General features: G+C 37.1%; 1 long non-coding RNA gene across 2 annotated transcripts in view; it reads right to left on the bottom strand.

Moving 5' to 3' along the window:
- Nucleotides 1-23007, bottom strand: part of LOC112983800 (uncharacterized) — a 149788-nt gene that overhangs the window by 84302 nt on the left and 42479 nt on the right. For both annotated transcript variants that reach the window (XR_010392149.1, XR_003259338.2), the window contains exon 2: nucleotides 10026-10121. This is a non-coding gene — a long non-coding RNA (uncharacterized LOC112983800). The remainder of the gene's footprint in view (nucleotides 1-10025; nucleotides 10122-23007) is intronic.

Here is a 23007-nt window from a genome sequence, read left to right as displayed (position 1 = left end):
CCACAAGCCCAATTATAATGGACAGGTGTAAATCAGTTCATTTAAACGGATATAACTGATACAGCAGAGGTAATTCAATAAGCCAAACCATAATTAAAACAATATTTTTTTTTATAATAACAAACAATCATGGGTAGGCATGTCCTTAAGAGCAATGGCTAGGCAGAAAAAAACCTACAAAGCACTAAACCACTTTGTAGATCAGGAAGACCAGAGCTACCTGTTATGTACGCACAAGAGAGCATTATAGTTTTGTGTGGCATGGGTATTCACCCAAGATACCGTTTTAGCACACAGGACATTGGTCCTTGTTAGTGCAGACAGAATTCATGTCATGTCCTTTTTTTCCTTGAGTCCCCTCATGCGGCAGTGGCCGAGAAGATACAGGAGCGCTGCATTTGTGTGCTGTTGTTGTTCATGATCACAGCAATAAAAGAGTTCACTTGATGCCAACTGCTTTCACTCCACAAATACAACATTGCCTTCAGTAAAAATTTGTTTAAGGGAGAAAAGAAATGCTCTGAAGAGGATCCTGGAGTAATATAATCATGAGAGAAATAAAAGACCCTTGAGAGAAGAATTTCCTTCTGCTGATATGAAAAGGAAACAGTATTATTGTAAACATTTTACTTGGAAGAGAAAAGAGATGACAAACTCATCTGATTTCAGCCTTACCTACAGCTAAATATTCAGCATCAACAGTGATTTTACTATACTGGAAGAGTCACTGGGCTGCACATTAACAGCCAGATTTTGTTACTTCTAGTCCTCAAAGTGTCCCACGAAAAAGCCACCAGTCCTCACTACATCCTTCCTCTTTAATACAGATTTTGGCGTTAAGACATTGCACACGATTCTTCAAAGCTTTGCAGTTTGTATCATCATTTATACCTCTACAAACTGAGTGCCACGTGTGCAAAAACCACCGCCAAAATGGCCAGGCAAGGTATACCACCCTTTTTCTTTCACTGTCATTTTCTATATGGAAATGATATCAGCTATGTACCATCCTCATCCCTCTTAGTACCACTGATCATACAGCTAGCTTCAGTGAATCCTTAGTTAGGGAGGATCCCTCAAGTCCATTTAGAAACTGATTCTGGTGCAGAAAGCAGTAGCCCAAACACTAAATGATCATGCTTCCCATTTGGATGGTATGGGAGCACTTTAGGAGTGGTAGTCGGCTGCCTTTCCAATTCCAGACAACTTAGCTGATTTGATCAGGTCAGCTTTTCAAAAAGCACCAAAGTGACTTTAGAGCACAAGCTGCATTGAAAGCCAATTAAACTTACGCTTCGATTCCACTTAGACCCTTTTGAAAAATCCCAGCTGTCTGAGATAAGTTCACACCAAAATTCAGGTGCCTGATTGTGACTTAATGTGTCTAAATACAGTGCTTAGGAGTTGCTGAGTCTCATATTCCACACTCAGACAGTATCTTGTGCCGAAGTGCCTCAGATGCCTATGGTACCTATAGTTCTGCTACTAAAGTCACCCATCCACCTACATAGATAGGTACATATATATGTTAGCATATATATTGGCCCACATATTGACATCGTTTTGCTGCTCAGAGCCCTGGCACTCCCCTATATGCAGGCAGAAATTTAATCAGTCCCCTGCCTATTTTGTTCCCAGGGCTTGATATTAGTGTATGAATATTCATTGGGCAACCAAGAGAAAGACAAAAGAAGTGATTGATTCATTGGCTCAGGGGTTCAAACTCTCACCTGGGATCCAGGAAATTAGATTCTTTGTGTTCTTTTGCATATGCAATTATTTATTAAAAAAAATAGAATAGGTGGGAGAGGAAATAACGAAATGTTTCATTCTAATAGCCCACAGACTGGGACATTTTCCTGGGCTGTAGGAGGCCTGGATTTATGTTTCTGTTCTAAACCACGCCACTGGGACTTCAAGATAGGACTCAGCCCTGTCCTGATGATTGCTGTATTGGATATCCAAGGGTGTCCAGGGAAGTTCTTGCTTGCCTCCCAGGAGAAAGAGCTGGCCATAAGTACCTAATTCTAGAAAGTTCATTGCTGACAATCTGATGTCAAAGGAATTTCCCAGTGGGAAATCACTGCCTTCCCATATTCTGGAGTTTGATGTCTGGCTGCATTAAACTCTCAGGGGCTAGGCCTCTTGTTTGTTTTCAGCTTCTGTGAGCAACTAGCTTGCTCAAGTAGCTGACTCCTGGTTATTTGTTTTAAAGATGATCTCTTATCTCATCAACATGGGCCAAAAATGCTTGTGGATTTGCAAGGACAGGAGGATGCATTTTAATTTTGGGAAAGAATCTACTGAAATCACGCACCCAACATTATGAAAGAACGGTATCTATGGCTCCATACTTGCTGTCATAAACATCTGCTTGCTTTTTGGAAATAACAAGTGCCCAGAATTTCCACTGAAATGCTCCCATTTTATTACTTCTGATTGACAATTACGGCCTCAGAGCACAAGACCGGATTTCAGTATATCAATGAAACGTATTTTAGCACTTGCCAGAACTCAACAATCTGTTACACAAGAGTGTCTTAACCTCCCTCAAAACTCAGGGCGCGAGCTCAGCCAGCTCCCACAGCTTGAGTTCACAGAGCAAGCTGGTAGAACCACTATAATACTTCCATCACAAGGATATGCTTAAAAGAAAGCCCAATTAGGTGTGTTTTAATCTTGATGTATCAGAGACACAGATGGCCCTTCAAGACTGCCATTATCTAGCTAAAAGTTGGATTTTTCTGGGTAACAAGTCGTTATCATGTGTTCCCCCAGTCAGCTTCAACAGAGAATGACATTCCTATCACCAAGCAGCACTTTTTTGCTAATACCATCAGGCTCAAATCTGAATCTTTTGTTGCCTTTGATCAAAATGCCAACAAAAAAAATCACAGTTGTTAATGCTATTTCCATTAGGGTTAATAGTATTATCCTGTATATTATTATTCTAATTTGTAAAGGTTAAAGAACAAAATTTTATCATGCTAACAAGCATCTAATTCAGTAAGGAAATTTATCTCATTAGAAGTGCATTTGAAGATTTAGTGAAGCTATTAGTGATTATTTTTCTGGAGCCCATAAAAATATCTTTTTGTGATTAAAAAAAATTCAACTAAAGTTATACAATTTTAATTATCATCTCCTTCAGCATAAAAGCACCAAAGGATGAAAATGCAACACTAAATGTAATAAAAAAGCAACTCTGTTCAGATAATATTGCAGAAGAAATCAAATATTGCTAAGCATGGAATTACATACCAAAAATCTCATATAAATTTAAATAAAAGATCTGATGAGAGGTCTTTTAATCTAATGAAAACATTTTGCAAAGGACAACATCTCTCATTTAAGCTGTTGAATTTGATAAACTTCTCTCAGAAAGGTTTAAGTCTAATTGTATTTTCAAAAAATAATAGATGACAGAGAAATGTAATAACCTTCTTGAAGAGAGCCAACAGAAAAAAAAAAAGAATTAAACAAGGATGCTGTTAAACAACAGAGAAAATAAGGTTGATAGTTTCCTTGTTTATCAGGCTGAAAACACATCCAGCAGAGCAGATATAGAAAGATGGAATTTATTTGTTTTATCAGTACTGTTTCATCACTATATCAAATGTTCAAATGACTATTTTTCAAACATTCATTCTTCATGATTCTTCAAGTTTGACTATGTGCAAACAATCCAACACATAACTATAAGCAGTGTAACACTAAATAACTTCCTTCAGATGTACTTATTTCAGTAACAAATATTCATATTAGTTAATTAGACACTGTTTGGTAATGAATAGGACATTATTTTGTTTACTAGCAATGATAAATGAAACACTTCATGTTTGCATAGTCCTATACATTTGGATGCTAAGGTTATTTCCTTAGGCTTTATGGCAAGGTTAAAAAACTGTTTCTAATCTATTATCCTGCTCTAAGCATATCTTAATAAAATGAATGCAATAGCTGATAATACCTGCTGATACTATAATACTATTAATCTTACTCTTTTAAATAAATTCACATTATGTGGTTTGTTCATGATGAGGAAAAATAGTCTGAAGAAATGAACAGGTTTGTATATGTATTACGGTGACTATATGAATGCCTCCCTTATACTCAACCAGTGTGTTATCTAGGTTTCCTTAGATAAAAGGAAACTAGTGCTCCCTTTTATCATTTTAATGTACTATTTGATTTGAAATTTTAACATATATTTTTTACAGTAAGTACAACATTGCCTAAAATGATGAAGTATATTTTGTTTGCTCTCAATTCACTATTACTTTGAAAATGTTTAAAGGTTATTTGGTTTTAAAACCACATTTTAAAAAGCATGGGTATTATCCACTTTTGTTCTCTAAACTCTCTTAGAGCTAATTTTGATTACGAGCAGTCTTCTGATACAATTAGCTACATAAGGTTTAAATATCAAAGAAAATTCCAGACATTCTCTTTGAATTATAGTCCAGGTCTGAAGAAAGTTTTAAAGGACGTAGCTCATTGGAAGTCATTATGCTTTTCATGGTCAGTCAGAACAAATGTTATTAAAGTTAATATCTCAGTGAGATTCAATTATTTATCACAGCTTTTGCTTATAATGATACCACATTCCTTTTTTAAATCCTGACAAAAATTTGTATGAAATAATAGTTATTCACAAGCTAGTATTATCTGACTTCAGCAAAGAAAAGAACAAGATTTTCCTTTGCCTCACTTTTTTTTCTTTTGCTGTACTTTTTGAAGAGGGATTCAGTTTTTGCGTTGAAGTGGTTTTCAAAATTAGGTTTCCAGAAGGGAATGGAAGATGGGACTAATCGGAAATAAACTGCTTTTTCCTAATAATGAATGCTGGACACACTGGGCTCAAGTCTACAAAATTAACACTGACTTCAGCACTACAGGAAAAGCATAGCCAACAAGCTCTGAGCAACAGGGTGCACACACAGACTCCAGATGACAGAACTGCAAATGCCCAAGACTAAAATAACTGAAAATATTTCCCCCAATTCAGTTTACAAATGACTTAGTAAAAACAGTTAATTAATATTTTTTTTTATAAGCGGTGTTCTTATAAGATTTTACCTACTTTTAAAAATAAGAAATATTTTAGCATCTCCATTTTCAGATATGGAAAACAATGTTAAAATATGTTATAAACTTCCTTTGAATTCTGGTAGTCTTCACAAAACTTTACTAAATGCCAAGATTTCCTTGCTTTTGCTGTTCACTGAAAGTTGAGAGCAGCCTGCTCTTTTTAGCAGAGGCCATTGCAGTCCGAACTCCTAAGTTCCAACCTGTACAGTTCCATGGGATTTTTAGCAACTCCAGAAAAATATTCAGACACTTATTTAATTGCACGAACATAGATTTGTGCAAATGTTGTATCTAGAGATTGCACTCATGGAAGAAAACCCAAGTTTGGGAGAAGTTGTACATATTTTTACTCAGTCTGTTTTTTAGCACCTTTCTAGTATCCCACTCGGACGCAAATCTCCACTCCTTACTGTTGCTTTCCTTTCCTTTCACCAGGATTTAGATCCTTAAATTATAAACACATCTTCTAACACACAGCACCTCCTCCCCCCACACAAAAATGCTTTTATCCTTCAGTGAGGGGAGGTGCAGTCTCTCTTGTTCTGATAATGACCCTGCTTGTCCTAGCCTGGCCCCGTCTGGCAACTTTTCAGCTTCCTATCAGATAAAATATTTTGCACCCCATGAAGCAATGTTCGAGCAGTATTTCAAAGCCTTTGCATCCACCAATTTTTACATACCCATGTATGGCAGTTTGTATAACTGCTTAATTTGTCTGCTCAACATTCGCTGTATTTTCTGCTTTTCAAGAACAACGTGAGACGAAAGCTGCCAGTCTGCCTTTTCTTGACTTCCATATTCTGCAGCAGGAGTACGGACCACAATGCAGTTAAGAAGACCAGGGAGCAGACACGCAGCCAGACTTGGGGATGACAGAAACAGAGTTATTAGGGATTCTGTAGATTTTGCTGCCATCCAGAAGCCACTGACAATTGCTCAATCAAAACAAACTTTAAGGAAGGGACCTACCCTGTGACACAAGGGTGGGCAAGGGAGATTTGTTTTGCAAATTATATTTTAGTCTGTCACACCTAACAGATCTGAGTTCTGCTATTAGATACGTCATTCTGGTTTGTGCCATAATAAAACGTAGCTTTTGAGAAACAAAGTTCTTCTGTTTCCATGATTGCTGCAAAAAGAGGGCTTCAGCCGTTCGTTGTACATCAGAGCTTTAGCCAGCTTAGACTCCTTAGATCAGCCAATTTAATTCCTCCTCTGCCTCACATATCTCCGGGTTTTTGTAAATAAATCGTCTCCTGTAATTTTTTTCCCACAGAAAGCATCTCTGGGGAAACCAAGGAAACGCTATACGCTGAGTATCCTGCAGATATCCTAAGTGTGATACTGTTAAAAAACAATGTTAGAGGGCAAACACACAAATAATAGCTACGTCTTCAGGCCATAGGGCACCATAGGGGCCCAGAAGACACTGACAGCCAAGTGCTGCGTAGGATGGATACAGCTGCTCTACTCCGGAGCAGTTGGTCTAAATTAGTGTGGATGTGGGTCTATGCCATTTAGCCTCAGGGCCAAGGTTAAGTCTGTGGCCACCTGATATTTAGAGGTATAGATATAGTCAATAAATACCAGAGATCTAGCAGGGATTTTTTTTTTTTTTTTTTTTTTTTTTGAAAATTCAACAACTACTGCTGATTAGGCTACATTTTTTTTCTTGTACTTAGAAACAGTCAAATGTCAGAAATTTGGTTTCAAGGGAAAATCCCATTTTAACACTTCAAAGCAGGTTTCTATTCTCAATATTTAAACTAAATATTCAGCATTTCTTGTGAAACAAGTTTATAAATGGATTTGGTAAATTTAATTTGGGGAAAAAGTAAATTATATTTCAAAATGAAACATTTCTTTGTTTGTGCTCATTTTTAATTACTTTATTCCTTGAACATTATTCCCTATTCAACAGAGATAATGCAATATTGTGCACTATGGCACCTTATATCTTTTGCATTCTGTTTTTTAATTGTAAAATATGAGGATAAGTTCAGCTTAGTATGAATAGAAACATTTCAATTTCTAGAGGAGTGCTTTCTTTTCATACTGACAAATGTCCTGGTCCAAAGACCATAGAAATAAACAGTAGCCTTGCAGTTCATGTTAAGGTGCCTTCAATAAATCAAAGAGCAGCCTTTCACAAAACTAACCCTAGTTCAGGGAGGCTAATCTCTCACGACTCCCACTACAGCTGATGAAGAGATAGAAGCATGTCTATAGGCAATTCAGAAGAAGATTTGAAATCCTCAGAACAAGAATTCTGGGTCTAATTCTAGATTTTGCTTTGCTTTCAGGAGGAACCTCTCTCTCCTTATTGATTATAGAAGGGACCTGGGGAAATTAGCCCTCACAGGTAACAGGTAGTCTTTATGTTTACACTCTGGAGGTCAAACTTTTCCACCGTCACTCAGATACAACTTGATCTAAAGTATAAATTCAAACACTAGCATCTGTAGCCATTTTCTTGACTTATATTTCCTCGTAAGATTTTATAATTTGAAATGTTAAGTACTTTTACTGCTTGAATCCTGGTCAGCATTGCTAATTAATAAACAAATTAATATGTCACTTTGATTGAGAAAAAAAACTGTCATAAGATAATTATTTGCAAAACAAGAAAAACTTGTTACAAAATCTTTTTTTTTCAAAAAAAATTAAAGTGAAAAATGAAAAATGTGGGCTTCATTGAAGCAAGATTTTCAGAACAGGTTATTTAATAAACACTAAATAAATAAAAGCCCAAATAGTTCTTCTTTTAAATATCTTCCACTTCTGTTTAGTTCACTCTCCACATAAGCCTGGGACACTTAATGAACATTGACAGCACTGTAACAGTAACAACTACAGCTCAGCAACCTCCATGAAAGCAACCTTAGTACTAGAAATTAATTTCTTACAAGGTGACAACTCCATTTTCTTTTTACTTCAACAAATGAAAAACATACTGCTTGATTTTGCATGCAAATAGAACAGCGTACCGTGGATATTCTGTCACGATTGCATTCCCAGTGTTGTGTGCCAATAACAAACCAAGACAGCCAATGTGACAGAAAATTCCTAATGAATCACTGAGGTTAGATGTGAAAAAGATCAATTAATCCTCTAACCAGTCCTGTTATCAGCTGGTGCAGCATTGTTCCATAGAGCACATTTTCTAGAGTTCTGTACAGACTTCTTTTTAATATCTCAAGCAATGGGGCTATCACAATCATCCTCTGAGGTTATTCCACAACTGGATATGAAGCTTTCATTCATATTTAGCCTTTGTTTTCTTATAATTAATCTTAATTACATGCCTTACAAGACTATAAAAAGTCTTTATCTCCTTGGGCTAAGATCTTGACCCCACTAACTTCCATGGCAATACTTCAGTTCTGGTTTTACCTTTGGTCTTTATAGCATGCAGACAATTGCAGGCCATTATTTCATGACCTGTTTAGTTTTGCTTAGTTGAGACAAATTTATTTAGTACTTCTAAACTTCCCTTATAAAATCTATTCTTTCAATGCCTTCATTGTCATTACACTTGTAATTGTGACTGAAACAATGGAAATCCTTGAACCCACAACTTGATATGATGCTGTTCATCAAAACCTTTTGTTTACAATTCCTCAGTTCTTAGCCTACAACAAATCATTTCTGATTTTTTTTTCAGCAAGATTCCATAAAATTTTTATTCTAAGGCTTTATTAAAATCCAATTACATTATAGCTGCCTTCATCCATTTGGCAATTTTGTCAAAAATGTTTTGTTTTATAGCAAAGCACATTCTTTGTATTTTCCTATTGCTTTAGAGTACCCTTCAGTTAGCTTTTTTTTTCTTTTTGATGTTCATTCCATAGTTTTAGTAGTATCAGAAGTTCCATTTTAAGAAACAGTAATTCCAAGGTAACTGGGTACTTCATGACAAATAAAATTTGAGGAAAAGACTGCATAGCCAAAAGAGAAAGCAGAGGTAGAAAGAAAGACCAACAAGATCAAAAGCAACAAGGAGAATAAACTTACTAAACACTTCCCTGACTAAGCAAAAGAATAGTCTGTCAGTGACCTTAGTCAACAAAATGGGTAGATGAAGACCATTTGGAAAAAAAAATAAGGAAAAAGTTGAAGGAGAAGGATAGATCTTTCACTTGTTGCACATAATTTCCCAAGATAATGCAAGCCTATCTCTAGGCTGATAAAACAGCATCATATAAAATTTTAAAAAGAATACATTTCTACATTATGTATATGCCTAAGGACTGTTAAAGCAAGCCAGAAGACAGAAATCCATGAGGATGTATCTCAGTATTTAGTAAATTGTATCGGGACTGGTAATTCTACTGTCTTCTGCTCACATAATTCTACAGTGAAGTGAATAACAGTGACCACTGAAAGAAAAGTGATTAAGAACAATACAGCTAATAGTCATTCTTTGGACATCTCAGAGGACCTAGTCTAGGGAAATGTAGCACTGATACACAAGTAGGGATTTCAGAGACAGATTTAAGGGCTACAACACACAGGAGGCACTTTACCTTTAATGAACACACACATCTTTAACAACCTGTCATGTAACAGATGTAGAGCACACAACAAGCGCTTAGAGACACTATTCCAAGGAGAACCAGTCACTATATTTTCCGTCCTTCTGATATAAAGCTGTAATTAGAAACCCTACATGCATTTTACATGACAAATGCTGTATTATGATTCTATCTGTTCTAGGAGCAGTGATCAAACTGTTGTCAATATCTGTCTAGGTCTATCAATGATTTACATGTAAAAATCAGGAAAATAATCTCTTTTCTTACAAATGAAACAAAGATGTGATTTAAAGGTGACCTGGAGTTTATTTTTGAATAACTAAATGTGTTTTTTATGTGCTGAATGTCCCAAATAGCAAGGGTAATGGGAACAATCCTCACATAAATGATTTAACTTACCTTGCTTCTATGCAGCACAGGTCCCTTGAAATCCAGACTAATGTACTCATTATCTGATGCACCAGCATTCTTGTAGTCTGCAGCCTGACGTCACACCTGTGAAAGACCTTAGTTAACCACAGGAAAAGAGTCTGGGTAAGTAAAATGGGTGTGGGGGGGGGGGTATACTGATCAAATTCAACACCATTTCTTTATGCTTAAGAACATATACATATAAAAGCATTGTAGCAAACTGCCACCTCACACAAGAGAGTTGCTTCTACAGCTGCTGCAAATATCCAGATAAATAAGAAGTGGAACATAGACCATCCTATTCCAAAAACACAAAATTCTGTACACTGAGAGTCCTATGAGTATCTCAGAGGCCAGAATGTTCATTTTGTTAACCAGAAAAATATGCAACATCGTCAAGACTTCACATATGCTATGCCACTGTGCATACGCTTCATATGCAATGCATCAAGTTTAAAAAGACTGTACAATTCACTTTAATAATGTTTTAAAAGTTTTCTGCCTCTCTCATGTATTCAGATGCTGAGTTGCATTTCCTTGTGCCTATAACTAGGTCATCAGATCATCCAGACAGAACCTTCATGTCTAGCTGCTAATTATTCTTTATTACTGTTCAAATTATTTGTAGTATATGTGAGCAGTTTGCAGGAGTAAAATCACTTTTACCACACTACCGTTACCATTTCAAATAGCCAGTGATCTTTTATAACTGCTGAAGAAGAAGAAAAGGTTTAAAAATCATGAGAAATACCTTGACAGTTGTCTTTTTAAAGAAAGGATGGTAGAAACGTTCATCACAACCTTACTATAACTACAAAGAAATGTTGTGTGTTAATGGAAATACAGCTCAGACACGCTCATTCACCCTGCATAGAGTCTCTGGCATTTACATTCAACAGTTTGAGGCCATAGTTGGTTTAAGCTCATGAAAACCTTTGAGCAGTAAGTTTGCAGGCTCTTTAAACAAGGTACAACAATTTGATTTTCATGTAGTTTGGCACTTTGTCTCATTACCCTCCCATCACTGTGAAATTTACAGCAGTTGACAAACAAGTTGCCTAATATACAAAAAGCGTGAAATCTATATAGCATACATAACGCCATTCAGAAAAAGTGTTATAATAAACCAATACTTGAGCAATCAAATGAGGATTTTGTCGTGTTCCTTACCAAACTATAGCACGTCCTCTGCCTATACTTCCAATTACCTGGCAAAATTATTCTTTCTACAAATTGTACTCAACAGCGTTTGGTGTGATCTGCATACTTTGCTAAGAAAAACACTTTGGACAAGAATGGACAAACCCTACAGATCAAAGAGAGAGCAACAACCAGTGTTGCCAAGTAGCAGTGATGAAGTAACTTAAAACTGCATGAAAATTTAACCCTGTATTTTCCAAGCTGCTCCACTTCTGGAATCACAATCTTTCTTACATTGGCAAAATCTGTATTCACATTTACTCATCTGAAAGCAAAGAAATCTGTATTCTAGTCTTCCTAAAAGTAGTTACACATTTTATGGTAGAATGCATTTTGGGCACCCAGAGGAAGTGTTGAACAGAAACTCTCCTTATATATAGGGAAGCTATATCTTTTTATGCATATTTGTTTATAGACTGTCATAAAGTCATCCTTAATCTTCCCTTTGATAAGAAAAATAGTCTTAATATCAGAAGTCTTTCACTTTACAGTGCTCTTCTTCTTCTTAGTCAGGCCTGTGGTACTTCTCTGAATTCTCTTCAGTCTATCTGCATGTCATTTTTTGAGTTAGAAAATTGTCCTACATAATATTAAGAAATTCCAGTGATGTTTTATTAGTGGTAGTCTGAAGCTTCTATTTTATGCCCTGAGGAATGAAGTCCCCAAGACTACTGCCAGCCACTTCAGGTTTTTAAATTGCTCCTGAGTATTATATATACTTAGGGAGTCAGTCATCCAGTTTGCAGAGTGATCTGGTGGCCTGATATTAGTATATTTACTCCATCTGTATATCTGCCTAGCAGACTATATTTGTAGCTGCTATTTTGTTCCAATTTTTATCATATAGGCACTGAATATCATCATTTTTTTTCTAAATTGTCCATGACTCAAGAAAATATAAAATCATTTTTAACATAATGTGCCACTCCCTTTACTCCTTCCTAATAGAAGCATAAATGTTGGTTTTTAACATTCCAATCATGTGAATCATCCCCTCAGGTTTCTGTTTTACCAAACAAGTTGTGTTTATGCTCATAAATAAGCAATTCCAATTCCTCTTGTTTATTACCCAAGCTCCTAGCATTGGTGTATAGGCAATTAAAGATTAAAGAATTTCTTCTGTCTTCGTCTTTTGGTGTCTTGATTAATTTTGTTCTCAGCTTCACAATTCTGTGTTGAAAGTTCCTGTGTTTCTTCTTTTCACCCTCCTCTTTTGTTTGACGTCATCCTGACTACCATAGTATACTCCTTCAGTATTTCTCTCAATGATGTTTTCTAAGGAACGTTAGAAGGTGTGGCGGACAGATGAGTGAACTTTTGCCTTAAATATTTCTTGGTACATAAGGTGCAAGCAAACCATAACCCCAAACAAGCCATCTGTTCCCGGCGGGAACAGAACTGAGCTGCTGCGACCCCCGAAATGGTCTCCCTGCGACCACCCGGGACACACCGAGCCTGCGCTGAACCAGACCGCGCTGAACCAGACCACGATCGGGCAGAGACTTTGGGACCTGGACTATAAATTACTGCTGCTTAGCACAACTTCTATAAAGCTTGCTTAGCATGAGTAGCTAAATTTGCTGAAGCCTTAGGCCGCACTCCCTAGTTCAGTGAGAAAGGGCCCCAGAGCTGGCGCAGGCAGGAAAGACAAGGGGGTTACCAGCAGTTTGCATTCCCATGCTTCACGCTCCGGGAGGAAGGATGTCAAGGCATTGAAGTGAGGCCTGCTTGGGCACCGGGACCCTGGGGAGCAGGGCCTCCTCTTGCTGCGGAAACAATGCTGATTGGGGGGTCTGGGCTATCTTGGGGTCCAGATCATATTCCCTTTGTCTGGACCTTGGGAAATAACACCTACCGTCACTGCTGGGGAAGTAATAAATTGTCAGGGCTTTGAGAGATAAGGGCAAGACCCGAAGAATGAAAACGCATCTGTCAGCAGAAACCACAACGGTAAACAACCTACCTAGGGACCCAATAAGGAGCAGGGGACCCCAGACCTAAATATTACTATTGGTCCAAACTACTGCGTGAAGGGCGGAGAGCTTAAGATTGGAAAGTATAATTGCCCAGGGATTTCTTTGTTCGGGGTCCCTCTTCGGAGGCACCCAGCCTGAGCTGTAATTCGAACGGAGTCGGCAGAACATCATCGGACGCGGAGTGGTGGTAGCTAGTTTCTCCTCTCCTTTTCCAACTTTATCTTTCCCCTTACCCTTGTTCCCTTCTTCCCTTCATCTCCCCTTCGCCTTTTCCCCACCTTTTCTCCCCACTTTGTGGAAAATAAAGTTAAAAGGTTGTACAATATTTGACTGGTTTTAGCGTCTTAATCTCGTCCTTGGGATCGTAACGAAACCCCCCCCGATATTGGATCGGGACAGAAGGTTCTAAGGACATTTTAACGCCTATGTCTATATTAATTCTCAGAACAGATTGCCATTTTATTAGCACAGTAACGTCTTAACAGAAATGCATAGTTGGTTGGCAGTGTAGTATGCCACATCTCAATGTGTGCTTTTGAAGAAAAATAATCTACTCCAAGATTGCTGACATAGGTCATGTTTCCTATCTTTTTCTCAGAATATCTATCTTTTCCTACCTTTTTCTCTCATTCTCAAAATACTTTATAGAAACCAGGAATCCATTTGAAATTATTTTAAATATTAACTTTAGAACTGGGGTGCTACTGGAGCATGCTAGGGCAGACTGAGTCAGACGATACTTCATACCAGTGAAAATCATGCTCAAATTCCTATTATTCCAGAGCAAAATAAATTGTGACATGGTGGTGTGATTTCCTTTCACCAGGAGCTGTCAGGCTACAAAAGTTGCATAATTCACAAAAGCAATAAGTTCATGGGAAGTCACTCTTGAGTCTATCTCTGAAAAGCATTTTATAAATAATTCAAGTTGTGACTTTAATTACTGTTTAATTGTTCAGAAAGAAAGATCTGCTTAAATCATGATGTGGTTTTGCTTAGAAAAAAAATGTTTAACTGTTTTACCACCAAGAAAATTGCAGTAGAAAACTTCTAAGACATCTAGACAAACTCAGACAGATACAGATCGGTCACTATATTTTTCTGTAGGTAAACGCTATTTCTTTAATCACGTCAGCAGGGTTTACACAATGTCTCCTGAGAGCACACAGGGATCCTAATAAACCTCATATGTGTTTTTTACAATTATTAGGTATTCCTAAGACTTACCCCTGTGTCCTGATTCAGCTCCTGTTAAAATCAGTAGAAAGTCTTCTATTGATGACGTTTGGAGAAGAAGGCCGCTATTAATAAGGCTCTTGGGGACCTCTGACAGGATGTTGTTATGAACTATAGCAACTTGCAATATTTGATTTGCAGACATTAAAACCATAGAGTATTTCCATGGAAATCAGTGGAAGTTTTTGCTCCTGACTTCACCCATGGTCTCTGTTTTAAAAGGTGTGATTCCATTGTCCAACGGATAAAGAATGCCACTTTAGATATGTTGTTGTATTGCACCCAACCTGTCACTCCAGAATAAGGGCACCATCTGTCACTCCAGAAGAAGGGTACTGAACCTCCATGGGTCATATCTGTCATCCCCATATTGTATGTCGCAGACACAAAACATCTGAAATAGCACTTTATGCCTGCATGTAGGCTGCTAAATCATACCCTAAGCATTTATTAACTTGGGAGTGATATATAAATGGTGGGAAGATTTTTAAAAAATTGTATTTTTATATACCGATTTGCATTTTTATTATGGCTTAAGCATGAACTTGTCCTTCCACTAATAATGAGTATTTCTTTTAAACAGTGATTTTCTTAGATAGTTTTCTTCTAAAAGAAATATTTCTAAAATTTCTAAAAGAAAAGAGATTTGAAGACCTGAAAGAGGAGATCCCAGCAGATCTAGATTTTATTTTCCATAAGAATTAATGCAAACTAACTCTTTTGGTAACTTTGATTACCCAATAAAATATTTTAATTTGTGTTTACTTCCCTCTAAGTCACCTTACTTTATTTTCCTACATTCTCCTAAACTTCCTATCCACTGTTTTCTCATTATAAAGAACTGGCTTTAAACTTAGCGCTCTGTTAATCCTCAGTCTTTTTTTGTTTTGTGTCATAAGGCAACTCAGAGTTAATTTCAATCTCAGTTATTTCAGTCACATGTGTAGAAGCCTTTGGCTATAGATGCAAAGTCAGCCATTTTAAAATCTTCCTTTAGACTGAACTAATTTTATGCCTTCATGACACACAACTGGGTATCTCTACTCGACCTTGCTCCAGATGAGCCGAGTGTGTATACAAAGAACAGCAAGGTATCACATAGTGATGATAGTTCAAGCCCCAGAAGCTATATAAACACAATAACACAGTGCCAGTACTTTTCTGCTTCCACTCTTGCCACAGCCCTTTTCCAACTGTTATCAAAACTTTAACTTTCCTTTGGAATTCCGGACCATCTGAGAGACTTTCCTTCAGACAACTATGTTCTTTCAATGGGATTTGGTAGAATGCAACCAGCTTTTCGTAGAAGCACTGCTTCCTGCTACTATCAGACTGCTAGTATCAGACTCTCCAAAAGGGGGCAAAAGGGTAGGAAAATAAAAATATTCAATTCTAACGCACTTGTGGTATTTCTACTATTTTAAATGAAAGAAGAAAGCTCTAGTAATTCTCCTGTATTATCATATACCATGCCCCATTGATAACTATTTTCCTTCAATTGAAAAAGGGTGGAAATGAGCTCTAGATTCTAGAATACTAAGTTTGAGGATATAAATACATCTGCATGAGAACTAGGTGTCTAAGTTCCTCTGATAGTTAACAGAGAGCCAGTCAACACAGACAGTGGAATCCAGAGAATTACTCAGTTGACAAAATATGGGTGCCTACTTCAGCATGGAAAGATTTGCTCTCCCCTGACTGAATCCCCTTGATTCAGCTATCAACATATGGGTATTCAATGCTACTGAGACAGCCCAAGATATCTGAGATGTCCGTTCAAAGACAACAAACATAACTCATGCAAAACCTGCACCTTTTGAAGGTCAGGTGCAGCACTATAAGGTATCTCATGTAGCAACAGGCAGCTGCGCTTAGGCAACTGAGTTGAGCCTATAATGTCTTGCTGAAAAGCTTTGACTAAAAAATACTTCCAGACCTTATAGGAACAGCAGAGTGCAGACTGGTCTAGATTTTAGTTACATGATTATTATTATTATTGATACTAAAAACAACTATCCATATTACGGTAGTCCAGTTGGCCCCCAAGATATTATAAAAGCATACAATTGGAAAGCAACATTCACAGGAGTTTACAATCAAATTCTAAAAGCAGTGAAATGGTTGCTAAAGGACTTAGTGAAGATTTTCTTTACAGGGAAGCAGACGTCCCTGCTGCAAGAAAGTTTTTTTCTTTCTCCAGTAAAAAAATATATTCCTGTAAATTGTAACGATTTTTGCACTTGAAAAGGTCGACTTTGAGCAAGTGGAGGCTATGGATGAGGGGTGAGTATCTCATTAAATGGCTGCGTGCGCAAGCATCTCAAAATGTATTGTTCCTATGATTCACAAATTTGCAAAGTAAAATGAGTTAAAAGGAGGCAGACTGAGGAATTAAAAATAAATAAACAACTGTTTGTATTTCAAATAAATCCAAATTTTTGCATTACAGTGTTCTGTAATATTACAGCAGTAATGGTGATCTGAAGATATATGTAATGTAAGGCTTTTGGGGAGAAGTCTTTTTGGTCTACCTGGCTGTGTTGGAAAACAGAGTTCTCTGCATTATACAAAGAAGTAAGATGCTCATTTCATGGGACCCTAAAGTCCTATGAAGATTTCTATGATTTTTCAAGACACTTTTGAAGGACAAGAAAAAAGATGTACAGAAAAAATTGAATTATCCCTTCTTTGTCTCACATTGTTGTTTATGAATAAGTCTTACTGAGAAAGACGAAAGTCACTTTGCAGTCCTCCTGGGACACAGCAATCGTGTATGAATCCATAATGTGCTCTCATCATGTGTCATTGGGGAGGGAAAAAATCAAAGTGAGCTTTCTCTTCCAGCCCTTCAGGATGCTTACTTTCTCTTTTGGCTGATTACATGCTCTCTTTACTTTTGAAAGAATATTAGAATCATATGATATAAACTTTAACTATTTGACTTAAACCATGTTGTTTGTCTTCAATAACATATGCAGAAATGGGCATCTGCCCCCTGAAACAAACTCCCAGCAAACAAACAAAATCAGCAATAGCTATCCACTCTGCTGGAGTGTTTTACGTTTCCTTCAGCATAAAACAGGGAAAAATAAATCCCATCAGTAAGTAAATGAAGTGGATCTCAGCATAACCAATCTATGAGCTGAAAATTAGTTTAATTCCCATGATAGGAAGGTTAAGAGATTCATAGATTAGAAGGCCAGAAGGGACTGTTGTGATCAAATTTATAAACTTAGGCAGAGATTTTCAAAGGCACAGAGGACATTTGGGTACCTAATTCCTACTGACTTACAAAAGAAGTAGGATTTTTAATTGTAGCTTCATTAAAAAACCTCCCCTTTCAAAGAATAATAATTTGACCAACCCTCAGAATCCTAAATCGTGATGCGTAATAGTCAAGTGCTGTGACCCACACTTCAGCTATGAGGGTCTCAACATAGTCAAAATGCTAATGAACTGTACGACTGGCAGTTGCCAGGTTCTTCCCCTTTGACGTTACCTGCAGAGAGCTAAAAGCAGCTCAACCGCTAGAGTCATTCAAAGAGCTGAGCAGCTATGGCAGTGAAAGGCACTTTAGACTGGCCATAACTTTTTAACTGTTTCTGTGTGGTGTACACAGAAGTACACCCAAAATGTTACTGACACCTTGAGGGAAACCACTATTTCTCATCTAATTTATTTGATAAAACTGTATTCCTCTCCATGGGAGATGACCTGCTGACACCATCACCTGATGACAAATTGCAGGTTTTCAAGCAAACCAGAGCATAGGTGAGATTTACTGCATCGAATCTGGAAGGGGTTAAATGTATTCCAGTTACTAAAAGGGCTATATGTGGTCAGGAAATGGATTGTTCATCAAAAACTTAAGACAATTTTTTTGTCTCTAAGACTGAACTATCTCTCCATGCCTACTTCCTATATTTAAATATAGTTTATCTTACAGTTAAAAATACTATGCTAATGTAACAACAGGGAACAGGAACATAGGAACTGTTATGCTGGATGAGACTATGATCCGTCTATTTCTAGTATCTGGTCTCCAACCGTGACCCTTAACAAGATTCTTCTTTTGTTTCATTTGAGAACCTGATTACCTTCTTTTCTTATACCAATGTACTGTATATATGTAGGACACATGTCAAGTCTCACAACAGAAAATATCAATGAAAATTGTGTTTGTCAGACAGATAGGGCTATAGCAAGATTAACACATCTTTAGTCATTTTGAAATAAGCAGGTTTGTTAGATATATGTGGTATCTTCTAATGAAAGTCTTAAAACTCTGATTTTACGTCTATTTTGTTAAGATGTTACATGTATTTTTTCACTTTCTTGGCTATGCTTTCTGAAGTGTTACCAGAGTCACAATTGTGTCCTTTTCTTTTTTTTTTTCTCCCATAACCGAGCTGGCTCTAAAGAGCTAGCAGTTGTTGGTTTGCTCCAGCAGTCATGCTTTGAAAGCTTCTGCCAGTCTGAAGGATTCTCACAGCTTCAGAGACAAATTTTATTTAAGACTGGGAATACTGGTAGAATTGAAATGTTCTTAACATGGAAGAAACAGTGAACAAAAGAAAAGAAATGCCATAAATGTGTTTGCTTTCTAAACATCTGTAATTTTGCTAAAATGCTAAAGAGATCACAAGATTTTTTTCGGCATTAGTCAGTTCCATCTTTCTCTGTTATGTATGCTACTGGAGTTAAGCCCTGAAATCATACTTTTGAGCCTATTCTAGCAAATCGTGTTCAGAGTTGGATGAAAAATTGTTTTTGAAGTTGGTGGGGAGGAATCATTCCTTATGTTCATTTTAGATAAGAGCTTACTTCCATTTTATAGGGATATTTTATACCACTAACATCTTATGAGATCATTTCATTTGAATGATCAATTATTAATACTTGGGTTTTAATATAAAGCCCAGGTAATACCTCCCAAGCTGAATTTTCACCAAGCTGCTCTGTTTAATTTCTATTGCATTGAATTCACATGCTTTTAGGCTTTCTTTGTTCTCAGTAGGTTTCAACAATGGGTTTTTTTTTTTCCCCTGTTTCTTCTAACACACTTCCTAAACACAGCTCCCTGTCCACTTCAGCATCACAAAAATGAGGTGTAATGAGCCAACTGCCCCACCTCTCCCTCTGTCCATTCTCTCTTCACCCCTGGCCAGTGCTGGCTTTCTGCTTAAGCTCATGTAGCTTAAGCGTACATGGTCTCAGAGATCATTGTACCTGCAGTAGTGAAAGTGTACAGATTTTTTGGACTGTACTTTAACTACTACAACAAAGACATAACTGTAAGCAAAATAACAAATATTTTTCCTGCCTCAGCTTCCTTACTGTTCTTGTAATTTATCTGATCAAAGTCCTCAAATGAATCTGTTGAAGCCAGTTCAGGCTAGCTCTATTCCCTATTGGCTTCAGAACATAAACCTGAGAGTTTGCAAACACCAGGATTTGTCCAAGGTAGCTGCAACTTCACTAGGTTAATACTAAAAACAGAAAGGTTCACCTCTGAGATATCACTCATTTTCCACTAGCAATAGCATTTGAATGTTGATACCAGTATCAGCAAATATTGTTACATGATATTCCTGATCTGGAAGGAGTCACCAAGGTCTTGGAGGAGACCTTGCTAAGGGTAGAGCTCTCTCTCCCTCTGTCCTTCCTCCTCTCTTTCTCTCCTTATCTGCTCTATTCCCTTCTCTGGCTCCATATATATGTATATTTCTGTTGTTTTTTTGTTGGGCTGAAATCTGTCCTCTTTCTGGGACTTCACCTGCAGTAGAAGCTGCAACACAAAGAGATCTTGAGAGGTGCGTTAAGGGAGCTCCCTCCATTCTCCCTATTTTAGGGGGATTCTCCTGAAACAACACAACCCCCAACCACCTCCTCATGATCCATTCACACATCCAAACTCCACACACACGTGTGACTCTGCTGTCCTGTACGCATGGCTGGCAAGGCCAGCGGGTGCTGCAAGCCAGGAGCTGGGGATGTGAGCATGGCCCCCTCCAGCACTGGCTACATGGGACAGAGAGTCTCTAGTACCCAGGTCTTGTGGCAGTATGAGTAGCTAGGGATATTGGTGTGACTTGTTACCATGCTCACACTGACTAAAATACTCCTGTGCTGTCAGCATATCAGTTTCATGACTTTATACACATGCTGAAACTTTATTTGTCAGGCCTTGTTTAACCTCACCATGTAAGTGGTTTGCTTTTGATCGTCTGACTGGTTTTCTTGAGGATCTTAATTTTTCATTTGCTTCCTGTGGATGTAAAATCCCATCTACCTTAAGGGTGACTGCTGTGCTTACTCAGCAAGAGAATATTCTCTTCAGAATTAATTTCTACAAGAGCCAAGAATAATCACAAATACCACAGATCTGAGGTTCAGATGCAAACCTCACTTTCTTTGACTTGAGTTTTCAGGACAGAAAGTCAGCATTTCTGGAAAATATACACATAATGAATACTATCTAGCATATCCATTTCTGAGGAGCTAGGAGAAGAAACTATACCAATAGCAAATACTGCTGTGTAATTTTTTTAATCCTGAAAGGTGATCAAATATCACAATGGTGGCAATGAGGTAAAATCCTCTATGAACAAAAAGAGGATTTGAAACATTCTTCTTTAGAGAGACAATACATTACAATACATTACGTTACTCTTATTATCATTTTGGCTGAGTACAGAATGCTGCAGTGCTGCAGCGTCAAAACAGTTGTAGTTCATTCCAAATATGGTACATCAGAAGTAATAATCTATTCTTAACCTGCTGGTATACACTTTATTTAAAATAAAAATATATCAGAAATATAATTCCTGAGATTAGTTCACCATAATGAAATCTTTCTTCTCTGACACACTTCCACTTTTTTTCTTTCCATCTGCAATCCTCTTTTGTAAGTACTCCAAGAAGGAAGAGGAGAAGTGTCAAAACAGAAATTAGACAGATTTTAGGAGATTAATGAACTTATTAGAAATATATCGCTTTTACATTAACTTTAGACTTTTAACATCATAAATCCTTGCTGATTATAAAGTGCGGATTGTAAAGTGTTGAAAGATACATTAGCTGACTGAATGAAAGCATAATTTTTGACAAAATTTGAGTCAGAATGACCAACAAAAACATATTTTAGAAAAATATTATCTTCATTTCTAAGATTTCCTTGATATCAGTGTGTTCCTCGATAAATAAATAAATAAACCATTTATATTTTTCATCTTATATTTGCGAGTAAACATATCTTCTGCTTCTTCCTAGATAAGAGGAAGCAAGAATATCCATCTCACATGCACAGTAAAACAAATTTTTTGTTGTTTTACTCCTCGGTCATGTTATTTCAGTATTTCTGAAGCTTCAGTAGACTAAATGTTTGTCTCTTACTAGTCAGAAATGATAAAATCAGTATCCTCAATCTTCTGATTTCTTATACTTCTTTTATTCCACAACAGTTCCCTTGAAAACAACAATTTGGTCAATTTTATAATGTTTTATTATATTGGTCATAATCCAGCTACTGTGTACAAGAGAACTGCTTTCAATAGGCACAGGCTGTAGAAATGCCCTTTAACTTTACAACAGCAGTGGTGAAACAGATTTTACAAGCAGGCTTAGTGTCATACTAAGTAGAATGAGCTTCCATTTTAAATTAGCACAACTTTGGTATTGTGTTGGTCATAGCTGAGCAATCACTATGGTAGTTTTCAAATTTTGGTCTATAACATACTTGTAACGTGCTTCTTAGTGAGACAGCCATTTTCAGGAAAGGTAAATTTGGGGAGAAGAACTTATGCCAAATTTATTTTGGGGGGTATAGTAAGAAGCTGTGACTTTCCTAATCAAGACAAAGTGATCTTGGGGTCTTTTTAACTTAGAGATAGATCTCTCTTGGTTTTGCTTAAGATGTCCCGGGTAAGTAGACTAAGAATTGCCTCTTCCTTTTATGAAAGGATAAAGAACTGACTTTTTCATATAGAAAGGTTTCTTCTCCATTCCCAGATGATTTATTAAGAATTTGTACAAAGTTTCAGTCTCTTGTGAAGCCTCTTGGTTTGTTCATCTTTGAGCATACATAAGGATGTGATAACCTAATATTTTTAATGCAAAAATATGCAGAAATTGCACTTTAAAATACCATAGGGAAACCTAACAGAGCAAAAAAGAAATCGGAAAGGCACATCTGCATTTTGTTTTCCTCTGACTTAAGCCACGCTTGGAAATGGTGGCTTGGATATTACCCGTGTGACATGCTGAATACCTTACTCCTTGTTAGTGAAATTTGTCTCAGAGATTTCCTCTGAACACAGTCTGCCAATACACAGGCCATCTTGAAAGTATCCTTTAAATGGTATCTTTCATATATTGCTCTATTTTTTATTATTAATGCCTTTCAGAGGATGGGTTGTGAACACAGCTCTCTTTACTTTTCATGGACAGAACTACTATTCCTGGAGTTGTCAGCTCCAGCTGTGGCACAGAAGTCTAAAAATAAATGGATATACTGCAACCTGGTGAGACTGTTATACTCCTGTGGTGCTCATTCTTGC

The sequence above is a fragment of the Dromaius novaehollandiae genome, chromosome 1 (assembly GCF_036370855.1).
Source record: "Dromaius novaehollandiae isolate bDroNov1 chromosome 1, bDroNov1.hap1, whole genome shotgun sequence".
NCBI classification, from domain to species: Eukaryota; Metazoa; Chordata; class Aves; order Casuariiformes; family Dromaiidae; genus Dromaius; species Dromaius novaehollandiae.
The sequence above is the reverse complement of the archived record's forward strand: the minus strand, read 5'-3'. Positions and strand labels throughout refer to the sequence as shown.